Below are 19,646 nucleotides of genomic sequence, written 5' to 3'. Positions count from 1 at the left end.
TTTGTTTAAGAACTCAGTAACTTAACAATTGAAGCAATTTGTGAATTAAGAGCTTAATGTGAAGGTATAAGGAATCAAGAAAAGCAACAAAAATTAAAATTGAACTGCCTGTATCTAGGACACGAAGTAGAAGAGAAAACTAAAATCATCAGAGAGATTATGGTTAGCTTGTAAATAGTGGTAATTGGTGATACAATATTATCATACTAGCTGATGTAAGAGTACAGATTGTTGACAACAGAAAAATAGATAGCAGCTTTGAGGCAACTGAGCAAAATGAAATGGAAATTATAAAAAGTGATTAGAAGAAAATTGTAGATATGGAAGACAGGCAAAGGAGTGACAACACTAGAATTAATGTTTTCTTCTTTAAGAAGAAAAAACGAGAAAAATATAAAATATCCAAAGATGTAATTTTAAAAACTTTACTGATATTAAAAAAGATTTGAATCTAAAGATCTAAAGGGCATGGTGTTTGTTAAGGAAAAAAATGTCTAGTCAGCACTGAACCATAGTCTAGTAAGGTTTCCTGAGATAAAGACAAAGAAAAATAATCCTATGGGGCATCCAGGCAAAAATGATCAAACTGCTATAACAGCAAAATTAAAAAAAAAAAACACACAAGTTGGCTTTAGGCTAACCTATATACAACATTACATGACAGTAGAGAAGTGCTTAAAAAATTACCAAAAAAGATGATGTGAGCCAGTAAATTTGACCTAGCTAAATTGTCATTCAGGTGTAATGCTGACAGATAAATATTTTCAAATATGCAATAATGTTTCATGGGCTATAGTGTCCAAGAACACTTTTTTGAAGACTCTACTAGAAGATAAAGTTGAACCAAAAGGTGAATGGGAAAACCTGTAGCAAAAATAAATACAGAACTATGGTTAAAGGTTATAACAATTATGGGAACTACCGCTGCAATATACATGTAAACGTAATTAACCATGATGATGAAGATATATTAAAATACCCAGTGAAAATTAGGGAATATAAGGGGAGAGAAAGTGAGATTGTGCATGTAACATAGCATACTTATTTTTTATAATGGGTGGGGTCAAAATATTTTGAAAGGTGGCCATTGAAGTTTAAAAAGTATAAACCTATTTAAATGTATAAAATTAACGACTAGAAAAACTAAGGCCAGTAGTATACCCCACAAAATTAAAAGGTGGAGGACAAGGGGAGTTAGAAGTAGGGGCATTTACTACTGTTATTGAAGAGTCAATAGATACTAGCTAAATAAATAGAATAAGTACAGCCTATAAAATTATTTTTACAAAGGCAAACATTAAAAACAAAACGACACTATACACCTTCAAAATAATCGGAGACCCCAAATAAAACAAAGCAGAGAAATGAAAGCGTTTTAAAAAATTGTAACACTCATACTACACATATCTACCCTATCAATACACAGGAAAAGAGACACTCATATTCAGTGACAAAGAAAAACCCAATTAAGTACTGACTGTAATATACTCATCTAGAATGAAATGACTCAGAAAAAATTGAAAGCAAATGAGTAGGCAAAAGCATATTAGAAAAATGGAAATAAGAAGAAAGCAGACAGATGAAAATTAATATCAGACAAGGCTGAATTCAAGGAAAAGTGAAACAAAGAAGGGCAGGGTACAACACATAATGAAGGTCTAACAGCAGTGAGTATCTATGAGCCAAGTAAAATATCAAAATTTATAAAGCAAATCCAGGCATGGTGCCTTTCACCTATAATCCCAGCTACTCAGGAGGCTAAGGTGGGAGGATTGCTTGAGGCCAGGAGCTTAAGACCACTCTGAGCATCATAGCATGACTCCATCACTAAAAATAAAAGTAAGAAAAAAATTAGCAGAGTATGATGGTGCACACTTGTAGTCCCATCTACTTGAGAAGCTGAGGCAGAAGGATTGCTTGAGTCCAGGAGTTCGAGGCTACAGTGAGCTATGATCATGCCACTGCACTCTGGCCTGGGCAACACAGCAAGATCCTGTATCTAAGAAAGAAAACAATTATAAAGCAAAATGTAGAGAATACAGAGAGAACTAGAAATACATATACAGTAGTTCTTTATTTAGCTACATCTTTCCACGACAAATAGTCAAAAAGTAAGTAGTTGTGGAGGACTTAACCAAATTAATAAGGTAATTTAAACATCTATTTTATTAATATCTAATCAATAAGTTAAATCAATTACATATTCTTAAATCAGAGAATACATATTCTTTTTAAGCACCCATGGAATAATCATAAGAAATATTTAGAGCACCAAGAAATTACTTAAGCCTTAAAAAGGGTGCTAAATTTTCTGTTGTCAACTTGGTATTATCCCCACCCCTTCGGAGAAAATACGGACTACATTTCCCAGAATTACCTGCCATGTAAGTCTTCTGGGTTAGACTTAAACAAATAAGAGGAAATCTTAAGAGATTTAGGAGACAGAAGAAAAGCAGAGGCCATTTGTCTTTGGACATAGTGCAATGAGACATATGAGCCATCTTGGTGATGGCTTGAGTACCACCACTTTATTGCCACAGAATGGGAGATTTTTCAGAGGTTCTTGAGAATTCCAGATGTTTCCCAGTAAGTATTGAAGGATCCTGACTTCTATGCTTCATGCTTAAGTCTTTAGTGTCTGCTTCACTAACCTTCCAGATGTAACTTTCCTGGTCTCCTGCAGTGACTCTGCTGGCCTGTTTCATCAGCTTTCCCAAAATTCAAATAAGCCCTCATTTCTATATTAAACCTTCCACTCCTGGTATACTTAAGTGGTTTCGTTTTCCTGAGTGAACACAGGTTGATAAACACAAAAGAAAATTAAAGACAACTTCTCATGTGAGTATAGATATAAAAATGCTAAAGGAAATATTAGCAAATAGATTTATTAATATTTACAGATGTTATACCTGGAAAAACTAAAAGAAATACTGTAAACTATTAAGTAACAAAAACAGTAAGGTAGCTGGGTAAAAAATTAATGTACAAGCATCAATAGCTTTCTTTATCTTTGAATAACAACTAGATCAAAAATATGAAGCAGAGGTTGGCAAACTTTTTTTGTAAATGGCCAGATAGTAAATATATTTGGCTTTCCAGGCCATATGGTCTCTGTTATGACCACTTCATTCTGCCATTTCAGTCTGAAAGCAGCCATACTCAACATGTAAACAAATGGGTGTGACTCATTTAAACTTTATTACAAAACTTTATTTACAAAAACAGGCCATAGTTTGCCAATCTTTGATAAAGAGCAAAGGGAGAAAAGATATATTTAAGACATCCAAAATGGAGATTAGAAAAATAAACTTAATAAGAAATATGCAATATTTATATGAAGGAAACTGTTGAGGGAGATAAAAGAAGATTTGAATATATGGAAAGATATAGCCTAATTTGGGATAAAATGACTTGAATTACAATGATGTCAATTTGCCCCACAATAGCATAGAAATTCAATGCAACTCTTGATGCACAAAATAAACTTAAATATACAATAAATTTAATATGTAATATTGTTTTGGGAAAAAGTAGACACAAGCAAAAAGTAATCTGAAAAACACAGGCTTCTGCCAAAAAACAAAACCAAAAATATAAAAGTAGAAAAAAAAAGACAAGTTGGCTAAACACCAGCTGCCACGAGCAAGATAAAATGGAGTGGCAGCATCTAGCTCTTCATAAGATCATAGAAATACCATCAAAGAAAGACTGCTCAGGCACATAAAGGATCATCTAATATGTTAAGCCATACCCCAAATTAAAATGACATAATAGAAGGAGCTGGAGCCATTTGCTTACTGTGGTCCCAGAAGAGGTGACACTGTGAATCCAGTCCAAGGGAGATAATAATACTCATAACTCAATAGCACTTATTCAGATCTTGTGGCCAGCCCTCAGCAGTTTACATAATTTCCTCATTTAACTCCTCATAAGAACTCTATGAAGTGACTAATATTATTACACATTGGGTGGAAAGTGGTGGGAGTAAGAAAAAGGGTTAAAGGAAAGAGGTAAATATATTTTGTATATATAGGTAAAGTTCACCTTGAGGACTTGAGAACTTCTTGGGTACTGTTGATTTGTTGCTTCTCCCTCTGACTTGAGTCTAGGTGATGTAAATAATAAATTGTGAAGTTGCCCATTTGTATTTCCATATGAAGGAAGTATGGGGTGGAGAAAGGCAGAGACTTAGTCCTCTGAACATTCCTGTGACAGGTAGGCATAGGGTAATTTTGGAAGCCTTCAATATGGCTGCATGTCCTGTTTAGAAGAGAAGATGTTATTGATAGCCAACAGCTGGGCTCTTGGAGTGGCTGAGGTCTCATTCCTGCCCAAATCTGTCACTATGGTGGGGAGAGCAGGTGCTACGTGTTGTAATGTTTGGCTGGAGTTATAAAAAGTGATTAGAAGAAAACTGTAGATATGGAAGACAGGCAATGTTTGGCTGGAGTTATTTCCAGCAAGCTTTAGTCTCCCAGGCCCTGCACAGTGTGAGGGGAGAGGGCTGGATCCCAAATGAAAATTCAGGCCTATTACTAGATAAAGCAAAAATTAATTATAGGTAGGCCAACAATAGCTAGCTATTAATTATGCAAAGAATTTATCAATTTAACCAAGTACATATTAAGGTTTACATAGAAAAAATTATAAGCAAAGTGTAGAAATAGAAATGACAAATGGGGAACAACAAATTCCAAAATATATGACTGATGAAGAAGTAATTTCCTAAATATAGAAAGAGCTCCTACAAATAAACCAAATTGTTCCTTATCTGCTGAAGCTCCTTCAAATCCCTCCTTATCTCACTGAGAGTCAAAGCCAAAGTCTTTCCAGTAGCCCACAAGGCCCTACTGAGCTGTAGTCTCCCTCACTCATTCCCTACCACTCCCTTCCACTTGCTCACTCTGTTCCAGCCACACTGGCCTCCTTGAAATTCCTCCAACAGCTCTTGCTTTGGGGGCCTTGCTTTTCCTCACTGTGTAATGCTTGTCTCCCAGATGTCTGTGTGACTCACATTTTCACCTCCTTTAAGTCTTTACTCAAATGTCACCTTCTTGGTAAAACTGTCCATGTCCACCCTATTAAAATTGTAACCCTTCAATCCCACACTCCACATCTTTCTTACCCTGTTTTATTTCTCCCCATGGCACTTATCACGATCAAATTTTGTGTGTAGCTACTTGTGTTCATCAGAGGTCTCCAGAGAGACAGAACCAATAAGAGATATATAGCTATATAGAAAGAGATTTAGTATGAGGGATTATCTCACACTATCATGTAGTCTGAGAAGCATCATGATCTGCCGTCTACAAGTTGGAGACCCAGGAGAGCCAGTGGTGTGGTTCCAGTCCAAATCAGAAGCCCTGAGAACCAGGTGAGCCAATGGTGTAAGTCCTAATCTGAGTTCAAAGGTCTGAGAACCAGGAACACCGAAGTCCCAGGACAGGAGAAGACAGATCTCCCAGGTCAAGAAAAAAGAGAGAATTTTGCCTTCTTTGACCTTTTTGTTCCATTTGAGCCCTCAATGGATTAGATGATGGCCACTCACATTGGTCAGGTTGGATATTCTTTACTCAGTCTACTGACTCAAATGCTAATTTCTTCTGGAAACGCCCTCACAGACACATCCGGAAATAGTATTTTAGCAGCTATCTGAGCATCCCTTAGCTCAGCCAAGTTGACACATACAATTAACCATCACACTAATTATTTGTTTATTGTCTGCCTTCTCCCACTAGATATCACTGCTGTATCCTCAGTGCCTAGAAGAGTGCCTGCACACAAGCACATCTAAATGAATATTTATTGGATGAAAAGATGTGAACATTTGGTTAACAGGAAAATATATAAAAATTAATTTTATTTCAATTTAAAATGTTATGTCTACTTAACAGGGCATAAAGATTGTTCAAAATAAGTATGTATAGAGCTATTACATTCTTTTTAATGGTGCCGTGGATTTCCACTGGATAAATATACTGGAATTTATTTAACTGGTCCCCATTGATGAACATTTACATTGTTTACAATAGTGTGCTATTGCAAATACCACTGCATTTGTGGAGAAAGAATCAACTCAAATGCCCATCAGTGACAGATTTGATGAAGAAAATGTGGCACATGCACACCATGGAATACTATGCAGCTGTAACAAGGAATGAGAACATTTCCTTTGCAGGGACATGGATGGAGCTGGAAGAATAATCTTTTCAATAAATGATGCTGGAACAATTGAGTATTCAAATGCAAAAAAAAGAACCTTGACCACTACCTCACCATAATCAGAAATTAATTTGAAATAGATCACAGACCTAAATGTAAAACCTAAAACTGTAAAACTTTCAGAAGAAAATCTGTGACTTTGGGTTAGGCAAAGATTTCTTAGCTATGACTCCAAAAGCACAATCCATAAAAGAGCCAAATGATAAACTGGACAAAATAAAAAAATTCATCTCCTTTACAGGACACTGATAAAATAATAAAAAGACAAGGCACAGAAAATATTTGCAAAGCAAATACCTGACAAAGACTTATATTTAGATTTATACAGAGGACTTTCAAAAGTGAATCATAAGAAAAAAAACAGCCCTCTCTAGGCAGCCCAGTACCTTAAGGGGCTGCAGCTTGTGCTCTCCCAAAGATGTGTTGCAGTTATGTCATTCATTCATGCAACAAATATTTGTTGAGTATCTACTCTGAGCCAGACATTATTTAGGCACTAATGCTGCAACTGTGCATAAAATTATCATGAAGCATCCATTCTTTTTCTTTCTTTCTTTCTTTCTTTCTTTCTTTCTTTCTTTCTTTCTTTCTTTCTTTCTTTCTTTCTTTCTTTCTTTCTTTCTTTTTCTTCTTTCTTTCTTTCTTTCCTTTCTTTCCTTTCTTTCCTTTCTTTCCTTTCCTTTCCTTTCCTTCCTTTCCTTCCTTTCCTTTCCTTTTTCCTTCCTTTCCTTCCTTTCCTTCCTTTCCTTCCTTTCCTTCCTTTCCTTCCTTTCCTTCCTTTCCTTCCTTTCCTTCCTTTCCTTCCTTTCCTTCCTTTCCTTCCTTTCCTTCCTTTCCTTCCTTTCCTTCCTTTCCTTTCCTTTCTTTTCTTTCTTTTCTTTTCTTTTTCTTCTTTCTTTTCTTTCTTTTCTTTCTTTTCTTTCTTTTCTTTCTTTCTTTCTTTCTTTCTTTCTTTCTTTCTTTCTTTCTTTCTTTCTTTCTTTCTTTCTTTCTTTCTTTCTTTCTTTCTTTCTTTCTTTCTTTCTTTCTTTCTTTCTTTCTTTCTTTCTTTCTTTCTTTCTTTCTTTCTTTCCTTTTTTTTGAGAAGCCAGGATCCCAAGGCACCAAGTGAAAGACTGGTTGGCAAAAATCCATTTGAACTGTGATGTGAGTGAAAAACATATGCTTGTTGAATTAAGTAATGATCTGTCCTATGCTCTGTTTTTACTCATAGCAGCTTCTGTTGTGCCTTTTATTAATACTTCTGGGTTGTTTGTTTTTGATCTCAGGGCTAAAATATCCCATTTGAAAAGCTACCCATTTTTTTTCCAGACTTCTGCTTTGTCAAGTTATAGCATAGCAAGTTTTATTCTTTTTTTTATTATTATTATGCTTTAAGTTCTGGGGTACATGTGCAGAACTTGCAGTTTTCTTACACAGGAATGTGCCATGGTGGTTTGCTGCACCCATCAACCCAGGAGGAGATGGACCAAAACAAATGCACAGATTGATATATAATAGTAATCTACATAGGCTAAGTCTTCTAGATAATTCCATCTTAAATTACCATTTTCTCTGGTCACTAAGAAGGGACAGGAACCTCAATAGCATGATATATCCTTTCAAGTTGGTAGACATCCACGGGCATATGAAGGCAATCTTTCTTCTGTCCTCCTTTATGGGAACTATTTGATAATGCCCACATCTTGAGTCTAGTCCTTAGAACCAGTGGCTGCCAAGCAAAGCAAAGTTCAAGCTTCTTGAACTTGGTGTATAACACATTAGTGTACTTTAGTGTATTTAAAAATTTGCGTAAAATGGCCCATGCACAACCATATTCTTCTACATACTACAATCAAGGATGCATAGGGGACCAGAGGACTTGGGGTTTAAATTCTTAATTTGGAATCCTTCAATGTAACCTCAGTTATCCCTGATGTTAGACAATGCCATCTTCTGGACCACTCTCAAACCATTCAGTTCCAGCCTCTTATTCACCTTGAGCCCAACCCATGTCTCATTCATGGAAGCAGAAACATAACTTTTGACTTGCATTTCCTTTTTATGTGTCCTGCCACTCATCAGAAGTCAGGGAATCCCCAAATTAAAGCTCTTGAGCTTTCCTTTGGGGAGTCAAGTTGGTGCTAGCCCAAGGGAAAAAGTAGGTGGTAATGGCCTCTGTCTTTTTTGTAGGCATGAGCACATGGTACTTGACTAGGAAAGCTATTTGGATGTATAAAATATGTAGTTCCAGTAGCACCAAGGTAGCACTTTAAAAATGCAACATTTATTTCAACTGCTACTAACACTGCATGCATGCCTCATGAGTCTGGGTATCCAAGAGTAGGAATATTCTCCTTCCTGCTGACTTCTACTATGTCTATGCTGCACATGGAACTACCTGAAGTTAAAATACCATTTCCTCTCATCACTTCTGTTCCTGTATTCTCATTTATGTTTTATAATACTTCTCACCAGCTGACATATTGTTTGGTTTGTTCATTTGTTTACTTATGGTTCTCTCCGCTCACTAGAATCCTAGCTGCTTAGGAGAAGGAACTTTTATTTGTTCACTATTGTTCCTCCACTACTTAGCATAGTATCTGGCACATAGTAGATGCTCAAAAAATATTCTGGAAGAGAGAAAGGATGGGATAAAAGGAATGAGAAAGGGAAGGAGGAAGGGAGAGAGAGGAATATAAAGGAAGGAAGAAGGAAGACATTCTGTTAACTGAGAGGGCTCTCTTACCTTTTCACTTGTGACTGATCAGATTTGGTAGACCAAAGGCCAGAATTTGGTCCACAGAGTTGCCAAATTCCTGCTTGAACCAACTGCATTCCATTTGTCTTTCCCCAGGGGCACTGAAGCCTACTCTCTCTGAAGCTCCTCCTCTTGATGCCAGACTGTTGCAAGGTATTTCTGCTCCATTGTGCAGATGAGAAAAACAGATGTTATATCATAAAAGAAGACCTCACTCCTTCTTGAAGTTTCTGTGAGTGACTCCGCAGTGACTGTGAAGGCAAGAATGCCCATCTTTCTGGAAAACTCTTTCTATTCCTGCATTTTCTTTTCCCTTATTAACTCTCCAATGCTCTGAGTTAGGGCTACCCCCACTGAGAGCTCTCAGAAGATGTTGACTGACTAACTAAATTATGCTATTGATGAGGCTTAATTAATACTAATGACTTATCATGAAAATTACAGATATGTACCCATGTCTAGGAAATGTCAGTGACAAGAGAATTAAGGTGTCAGTTCTCATAAAACATGAGCAAAAATCTCCTCAGGGTAGTTGGAGACAGTTACCTCCTCTCCCGGTAAAAATGCCCTTGAATTATATCAGAACCTGCTTGTGAATAATGTATCTGTAGTCTTCTTAGGTTTGGAATGAGTGTGGTAATATTTAAATTACACATTCCACATCAACCATGCAGTTCTCAGTAAGATGATAACAAGAAGAATGGGGATGCAGGTGGTAAGAGTACATTGAACAGTGTTGTGCAACGGCTGGCAGCACAACCGGGCATCCATGGGTAACATATCCAGGCAGATGAATATATAGATTAGTATCCTGGGGATAATTTCACTTTGCAGATAATTAACATGTCCTTATTTTGGAAATAAATGCCTCTGCAGTTAAAATAAATGTATTTAATTAGTAGAGGCATTTAGTTCTGAGGTGGAAAGTAAATGTGCTAATGGAATAAATGGTTGTACACACCTTTTATATTTCAAACCTAAGTTAAATGCATCTTCTTCAAGCCATACATATAGGAGGTGGATTTTAGATTGTGAGAACCTGTTGCTGGGAGGCAGCATGGCATGTGCCTTGTGCCAAGTTGCAGGCCAAGATTGTCGAATTTGTCTGAGCCTGTGTTCTGGATCAGTGACATAGTACTGGCCTGGCTTGTGGGTTGAGTCATCTCATGCTGTCAAATTCAGGTTGCTTTTTCCAGTGCTGACCTCTCTTCCCAACTGCCTGCTGGGCATTTACACTAGGCTCACTGCTGAGACCTCCAGTTTAACTGGTCAAGACGGGCCTCTGCACTCCTGTTGTCCCCAAAGCCCTCCAACCACAGCAACACTCCGCTGAGGACCTTTTGTTTATCTTTTCTGTTCCTGGCTCTTTGTAAAGCTTGAGTCACCTCTGACTCAACTCTTGCCTCCTTCCTTTAAACTTTCCTTCAACTCCAGTCCATCTTCCACGATTTCCCATCATCTCTTTGAAATCTAGTCCTGCTCTACATTCCCTTGCCACTGTCCTGGTTCTGTTAAGTCTATCCTTTAAGCAACTCTTGATGATCTACTTTTCCCATGTCCCCTCCATATATATGGTGCCAGTGAAACCTCCGCAGTCTCTTCTTTGTTCCTCTGTACCTAAATCTTGCATCCATCCAGTCTGTTCTCCACATTGCCACCAGAGTGACTGCAGATCGAAAGCTGATTATGTCACTTCCCTGCCTAAACTCTTTCATGGATTACACCCCCTACTCCTCAAACTGCCTTCAGGATAAAGCCCAAACCTTTTAAAAAGACATTCAAGGAACACCACGGTCTGGGACCTACCATCCAGTTCAGCCTGTTCTTTTTTTTTATTTTTATTTTTTATTATACTTTAAGTTCTAGGGTACATGTGCACAACATGCAGGTTTGTTACATATGCATACATGTGCCATGTTGGTGTGCTGCACCCATTAACTCGTCAATTACATTAGGTATATCTCCTAATGCTATCCCTCCCCCCTTCCCCCACCCCACAACAGGCCGCACTATTGCAAGAACAGAAAACCAAACACCGCATGTTCTCACTCACAGGTGGGAATTGAACAATGAGAACACTTGGACACAGGAAGGGGAACAGCCTGTTCTTTATGTACCCTCGAGACACATATCAGAGCTCCTCACTAGCCTGTGGAAATTTCTGTACTTGTCATCATCAGTGCGTTTGCTTAGGCTATTGCTTTGTTGTAGTGTGATGAATTCCTTGGGCCTCTAACTTTGATTTATGGCAGAAACTACAGGGGAGTGTGGCCATTGTCCCAAGAAGGAATCACTCTTCGCTACTCTATTCCTTGCTACCCCCAAGGGGACCCCTCTTGTAGATGGGGCTAGAAGCATGGGGGGAGATCCTCTTTTGATAAAGCCTTCTTAGGGATTTGGCTTGAGGATTGGGCTTCTCTTCCTCTATATACCTGTACCTGGACTCCAGGGTTCCTAAAGGCAACTCAGGGTAAATATCTCACAGTTAGATCTACCTCCTGAGTTTTCTTGGAGCTAAAGGTTCCTCTCCATACCCTGGATTCTGACCTGGTGCCAATAGGAGAGTGAGGCAACTCTGCCAACCCTCACCTCAGTACAAGAATATCAGTTTTCTCTGTTGCTGCTAAGAATAACCCCTGAGCTCTGCTCCTTCTTTCTGTGATGGAAATATTCTTGAGCCTCCCCACTGGGAATCTTACTTCACACTCACTCATGCCATTTGCATGCACACAGCTGCACATAGACACGTGGGCACATGCACACACACACAAACGCATAGTCATTCATCACCACAGGTTTGGGCTGGAAATAAGTGACACTAGCTGAGGTGAGGACTTCAGAAAGATTCCAAGGGAGAAGGATCTTGCATCATGATTTGGATAGTACAGGAGAACAAGCAGAAAGCAGAAGTCTTTGAGAGCCAGCAAGGTGAGAGGTTTGGGTTGCTTAAGGGTCTAGTCCTCTGGGTCAGGGACAAGGCCTAGGCTGGAGATCCCTGAATCCAGTGCAATTAATTTATTTTATAAATATTTATTCAGCACCAACTATGCACTAGGCACTATTCAATCTAGGCAATTGGGAGAAAACCACGAACAAGACAAACATGACCTTTCACAGTGCTTATTATGTTCTTGTGGAAATAAGAAACACTCCCTCAAGTTAATTGCCACATCTTGGCAGTTCTACCTCATAAATAGCTCTGAAGTTTACCAAGTCACTCCTCTTCCACTGCTGATCCTCCTGTCCAGGCTTTCATTATCTTCATTCATTTATTCATTCATCCATCCATCATGTCTAATTTTTTTTTGAGACAGAGTCTCATTCTGTTGCCCAGACTGGAGTGCAGTAGTACAATCGTGGCTCACTGTAGCCTTGACCTCCCTGGCTCAAAGGATCCTCCTGCCTCAGTCCCCCAGGTAGCTGGGCTATAGGTGCACACCACCACACCTGGCTATTTATTTATTTTTTTTGTATTGTCTTTTTTTATTTTTTATTTTTTATTTATTTATTTTTTTTTTAATTTTTTATTTTTTTTAATTCTTTTTTTTTAAATTTATTTATTATTATTATACTTTAAGTTGTAGGGTACATGTGCATAACGTGCAGGTTTGTTACATATGTATACTTGTGCCATGTTGGTGTGCTGCACCCATCAACTCGTCATTTACATCAGGTATAACTCCCAATGCAATCCCTCCCCCCTCCCCCCTCCCCATGATAGGCCCCTGTGTGTGATGTTCCCCTTCCTGAGTCCAAGTGATCTCATTGATCAGTTCCCACCTATGAGTGAGAACATGCGGTGTTTGGTTTTCTGTTCTTGTGATAGTTTGCTAAGAATGATGGTTTGCAGATGAAATTTTTTTTTTTAAATGGAGTCTCGCTGTGTTGCCCAGGTTGGAGTGCAGTGGCGCCATCTTGGCTCACTGCAACCTCCGTCTCCTGGATTCAAGTGATTCTCCTGCCTCAGCCTCCTGAGTAGTTGAGACTAGAGGCACGTGCCACCACACCCAGCTAGTTTTTGAATTTTTAGTAGAGATCAGGTGGCACTATGTTGTGCAGGCTTTTCTCAAACTCCTGACCTCAGGTGATCTGTGGCCTCAGCCTCCCAAAGTGCTGGGATTACAGGCATGAGCCACCGCACCTGGCCATTTTTTTTTTTTTTTTGTATTTTCTATAGAGATGGAGTTTCGCCATGTTGCCCAGGCTGGCCTCAAACTGCTGATCTCAAGGGATCCTCCCACCTCTGCCTCCCAAAGTGCTAAGATTGCAGGGATGAACCACCACACCTGGTATCAGAATATTTATTGGGTTCCTGCAGTATTCCAGCAGTGAGCAAAACAGACAAGTCTTATTTTCCTGAACTTAGAGTCTTGTTTGGGGAGACAGATATCAATATATCACTTAACATTTTAGACACTCTCAGATAGAAGTCTGTTCAGGGCACCTTGAGGACACAAAGGAGAGCAGGGTCACTTCTGCCACGTCATTTGTTGGCAGGAAAGATTTGCTATGAGCTGAGTCTTTACAGATGAGGAAGTATCCTTCAGGTCAATAGGGAAATGTACTTGCCAGGTCCAGGGAGCAGGATGGGCAAAGGCACAGAGACAGGATACAGTCTGAGGTATTCAGGGAACTGCCAACCCTTACATATGGCTGAAAGTTAAGTTGGATGATGAATTTGACTGCATCCACAAAAAAAAAAAAAAAAAAAAAAAAAAGCTAGAGCTTTACCAGTTTACCTAGAAAGATTTCTGGGAGAGATTTCTGAGTGAGGAAAGTAATGTGCAAAAATTGTACACATTGTGATCTCAGATTTCTAAAGTGACCATCTGCCCCAAATGTATTTGAGCATATAGAAAAATATTGAAAGATATCATTGAGGTTGTTGACATATGCTATGGAGAATGAGACAGAAGTGAAAGGAGATGAAATAATGGGGGAGGGTAGTGATGCAAAAAGGAAAAGAAGTGTCAAGTGAATAAATAATGCATTTATTTATGAATGAATGCATGCATAAATGAGTGGAGATTGTAATGTCAGGAATTAATATGTGTCTGGCTTCCTGAGTCCAGAAGGTAAGGTTGAGTCCAGCCTGCAGTGGGAGTGTCATGGTAACAATAGTCTAGTCATAAACCTGAAGCCCTTGCCAGAGCCTAGGGTCCTGGGGTTAGAGATGAGCTCAGGCTCCTCCCACAAGATTGAGGAAAGCCCAGGTTTATGAGCACTTCTGCTATGGTTTGGCCATGTCCCCACCAAAATCTCATCTTTAATTGTAGCTCCAACATGTGTTGTGGGAGGGAGCCAGAGGGAGATAATTGAATAATGGGGGGCAGTTTCTCCTATACTTTTCTCATGGTAGTCAATAAGTCTCACAAGAAAATATATTAACATCATTAAAGACAGTGCCTGGCATATAGTAAGCACTCCATAAATGTTAGCTAACAACAGCAATAGCAATAATAACTATTTCAGAGTTGAGATTCTGCCAACTCTGAGGAATAATTAGAACTTTACTTTGGATTTAGATTTAGAAGAAAGGAAAGGACAACAGCATTTAACCAATGCCTACCATGTGCCAGGTTGTAGTAATACTTTTCCTCAGTTGATACGTCTACTACATATCAACTCAGTGAAGCTCAGTGAGGCTCAGGGAGGCTCAGTGAAGTAACTCGGCCAGGATTATACAGCCGGCAAATGGCAGAGCTGCAATTGAATTCCAGTTTATCTGATTCCAAGACCTCTCTTGATTGACTTAGTCTACATACAAATGGTGCCTCAAATTTTTAAGTACAGCTTTTAAAAATCATGTTAGCCTTTTACAGTGATTTATTGAGCTTGGAATAAATGCCCAATGGATGCTGGGTGCCCTCTTGAAGGATTTACCTTTAATAGTCTCTTTTGGGTGTTGGCCGTGAGTTGAAGCTATGACCACCTTCTCCAGAAAAATCCACCCAGGCACATACACACAATGTTGTTTGAGAGGAGTCTGCAGCTCTCTTGAACCCTCTCCACTGCCCCCAGTCTAAGAACTGCTGCTTGAAGAGGAAAGGAAAGCCTCATGGCTGTAGAGGTGGCTTTCACCCTGTCTCCTTGTTGCTTTCTTTTTTCCACAGTATTCAGAGAAACATACTGTGGAAAGTCAATCCCCTTAGTTGATGGATGCAGAAACCGAGGCCCAGAGATGGGAAATTCCTTATGCTGGTGCTACAACTGAACTGCCGCCTGAGAGGAGGGTGAGAAGAGCTCCTGTTTAGCATCGTTTGGAGGTCTGTGGTTTTACCTGCACCAGCTCATTTAATCCTCATGATAATCTGAGTTACAATCCAGCTCTGCCAATTTACTAGCTATATTGGAAAATTGCCAAATATTTCTAGGCCTCAATTTCTTCAACTGGAATTGGAGGATAAATCACAGGGTCTTTGCGAGGATTGAGATCTTATACCTGGGCCTGGAACATGTGGGGGTCTAGAGGGGTGATTTCCTGCTCTCTTTACCGCATTTCCCATGTCACAGGGCAGTATGTGGCCACCAACAGAGGTAACACATCCTAGCCTACAGTGGAGGGAGGCTCTGAGCATCCAATATTTTCCCAGCAACAGAGATACACACATTTCCAAACATCCATAATTTGAAGGGTCTTGGGCAAGGTGCATGCATGACACAGAAGCCCTGCCTTCTAGAGCTATATCCTGACTGAGAAGTGTACAGCATTAGTGATATAGAGGCACAGAGGTGTAGGTCTTTGAAAAGCTCAGGGAAAAGACTGTGAGACTCCACAGGAAGGACCTAAGCAGTGAAACCTGACAGCCCAGGAAATCAGGTTTCAGCTAATCCCTACATGAAACACAGTGAATAATGGGAAAATCCCAGGCAGAATCAACAGCTCTATGCTTCAGATGGCAAGCTTGGGCTTCCCTGAAGATGCTTTCCACCACTGGCTCAACCTTTATTGAGCCACAAAGGAGACTTCAAGAACCACAAAGGAGACTTTAAGTGTCCTAATCATCTCTGTTTGACTCAGCCCTGTATTGCTTGGCTGTTTATTAGCCTCCTGCCTCATGACCAGGATGGAAAGAGCACAGAACAATGGATTGTGAGATTGTGGCCTAGCCAATCTCTTTGTTGAGTTATTGTCTGTGGTGGCTGCTGGCATGTCAGTGGCCCCCGTGTGTCTACAGCACAATGGTAAATGAAGTGGTTGGGATAGGGGCGAAGTGGCTCCATCCTTCCCTTGGCTAAGCTGTTGCAGAGATGAAGACACCTGGAGTTAAGGAGTTGACATCAGCTCATGAAAAAGGCAGCGCCTCCCCTCACATCTACCACTAACTCTTTGGGCCCCACACACAGTTCTCTGCCAGTGCTCACTGTTGCCTCAGCAGGGCTGCCGAATCAACCTTCCTGGTCCTCCCCCTCTCATATCCAGCACTGAAGTGAAAGCTCTCTGGGAAACTAAGCTCCAAGCTAGAGGAGGTCATTTTAAAATAACCTACGGAAGTTCTTTGAAGACACTGCTGTCATGGCAGATAAAGGAAACTCAGGGGCTACAGTGTGCTTAGATTTTTAAAAGCATTTGACAATGTTCAGCATCTGAGATGAATGGGTGAGGTAGAGGGTAATGAGAGAGGTTGTTAGATGGCATGGTGGTTGAATTAAAAATAGCACTTGGCTCTTTTGTAAGTATGTCTTTGAAGGGTCTCTCCTATGAAATGCCATTGGCTACGCCCAGTTTCTCTGAAACCAGAATCATCCATGAGCCCAATTATTGCCAAGAGGGTATCTGCCCCCTCATCCCAGCTGCTCGCTGGGTAGAATATTTTGGACTTCCAGCTAGGATGTCCCCCTACACAGGGCTCACTTTACAGGGGTGTCCTTTGCCTTTGCTGTTTAATACAGTAGTCCTAGCAGGGTTGTGATATGGCATCAAGTCCTGGTTTCTTCCCCAACACCCTCCTGGCACATAATTAACACAAACAAATGTTCACTATGACAAGGATTCTCAAGGGCCACTATATGGGATGGGGGGCATTGAATAAAGCCCTCAGGTGACTCTCTCCCCAAGTCTCTTCCCATTGGAGAAATATTGATGTACTTGAATGAATACTGAGCTGGTAGACAGGAAGCCAGGGTTTGAGTCGTGGCTTTCATTTGTTAGTTGTGTGGCCTGCAACAAGCCACTTTCCTCCTCCAGACCCAGTTTACTCATCTGTGGAATGATTACTTTTATAGTTCCTTTTCACTCTGGGTCTCTGGGTTTAGTGCTTCTCTCTGGACATACCTGCCTGAGAACCGTCAGGATAAAAACCTACAGATTTCTGGGCCCCTACCCAGATTACTGAATTAGAATCTCAGGAGGTAGGGATTGAGGACCTACCTTCCTAACAAGATGCCCAGGGGATTCTTAAGCATTACAGAATCAGAGAACCACTTTTCTCTCATGTCAGTAATGCACATTCATACGTATCCACCACTCACCCATACTTTCACACCCACACATACATAGATAAACCCTAGCTCATACATAGGTAACTCTAGTATTTATATACTTACACAAATACCCTCACACAGAGACACATAGGCTCATAGACGCTTCCTCACTCATGCTGTCTCTCGTACATGTGGGTACCTAAACACACACATGTTTATATATATATGCTTCTCACCTATTTTATCTCACACACATGGATCCCTATACACAACATACCTACACAGAGGTGCATATACACTCCCTCACCCACTCTCTGTCTCAGCCACACAGATACCTAAACACCTCCCTCACCCATACATACACACACACACACACACACACACACACTGTTTTACACATTTGAGTTCTTACTATGTGTCAGCAATTTCCAGACCCTTTAAAACTCAGTCATGTCCTACTAAGTATTTGTGAGACCCAAGTTAAGATGCTCTGTGTTAAGCAGGCATTGAGAAATAGGAATGCCCTCCCTCTCTTCCTCCTCCCCGGAAAGCATGGGGAAATATTTCTTCTGGCATTCTGAGCTGCTGGGGGATGACTGCACACCCTTTACCAGTTTGGGCAGGCTTGTGCTCTCACCCTGCTCCCCCATGCCCATCCTTTTACCTCCACTTAGAGATTGCAGAGAATCACAGTTTCCCCTTCCATTGCCCAGCATGCCAGAAGGGAGTCAGTGACTTTTCCTGTTCTTCCATTTCTATTTTTAATTACAACTAACTGGGGATCAGAGTGAAACATTTTCGCAATTTAATCTTAGTGTAAAATGGTGTATTTTCACTTCATTAGCTAAAAGGGAAATCAAATGGCTTATCAAAGGTTGAGCTTCACATTTGCATGTGGGTCTGGGATTCATGAAGCAGAATTTGTAGCAGCTATAAAAGCCCTACAAGTGTCTCTGGAGACCACTGGCTTTATCATTTCGACTGCAGCATTATAAAATGACATTTGAACATGAAGTAGGATGGGTGTGCTTGAGTCACAGTGAGGCATGTGGAAATTTCAGCTGTGTATTAGCTGTCTATTGCTGCATAACAAACAAAATCACCCCAAAACTTAGTGGCTTAAAACAACCAACAATTATTATCTCAGAGTTTGTATGGGTCAGAAATCTGGGTGCAGCTTAGCTAGAGGCCAATAGCTCAAAGTATGTCATGCAGTCATGATGACAGTTGGAGCTGCAGTCACCTCAAGGGTCAACTGTGGGGGAATGGGTCCAAGCTCATGCACATGGATCCCTCCAAATGATGGCATAGCAGCTGGATTCACCTAGGAGGAGCAATCTAAGAGAGAGCAAGAGAGTACAAGCAAGAGAAAGACACTAAGATGGAAACTGGAGTTTTTTTAATAACCTAATTTCAGATGTCATATCCCATCATTTCTGCCATATTTGGTTTTAAGTAAGTCATTAGGTCCAGCCCAAACCTAAGAGGAGAGAGTGACACAGGGCATTGATACCGAGAGATGGGGCCATTGGGTGTCATCTTAGAGGCCACTTGAGAGACAGCATACTACAAGTTGCAAGGAGGACTTGGAAGAGAAAATGTCATCAAAGATGAAGGAGCAGTACGGGCTTCCGGCCCCCTCGTCAGGTCTTCCTTCCCATTCTTAGGTTTTCTTCTTTCTGGGCCTTTTTTTCTTTCTATACCTTTAGAAGGCCCTCACAGAGTGTCTCGTCAATTTATGGTGGGAAAAAAATTATTATTTTTTTCCTTGGCCTCTCTAGGTACTCTGTTGTGCAGATAGTGCCTGGGAATGTAGCCATGGAAACCAAGAGAAGGGTTCAATGGCTCAATATGAGAAAGTGTGCAGCAATACTTCAAATCCAAACAAAATCCCAGGAGAGGGCCAGATTGAGGATGGAGCACCATCAAGGCCAAATGAGAGCTGCTTTTTGACATTAGGGGAGAAGGGAGAGAAAGAGATGGAATAAGTAGGTGCCACAAAGAGTGGGTTTGGGATAGAGAATTGGAAGAGAACGTAGAGAATATTTTGCTCCATGTTGTAGGATGTACTTTTGTCCTCACCTCTCCATACACTCTCCAACCTTCTCAAGGGTTATTGAGTGAAGTCCTCCCTTATTCTTCAAATCATTCTGGAGTTGGGTGTGTGGTTCTCTTGCAGAAACACTGATCTTAGATTGGTTTCAGGGCGGTCTAGTTTCATTCCAGTTAAGATTGCTTTGCTTTTATGGTATGCCTTTAA

Source organism: Macaca thibetana, chromosome X (genome assembly GCF_024542745.1).
Source record: "Macaca thibetana thibetana isolate TM-01 chromosome X, ASM2454274v1, whole genome shotgun sequence".
Lineage (NCBI taxonomy): Eukaryota > Metazoa > Chordata > Mammalia > Primates > Cercopithecidae > Macaca > Macaca thibetana.
Note: the sequence above shows the minus strand (reverse complement) of the source record.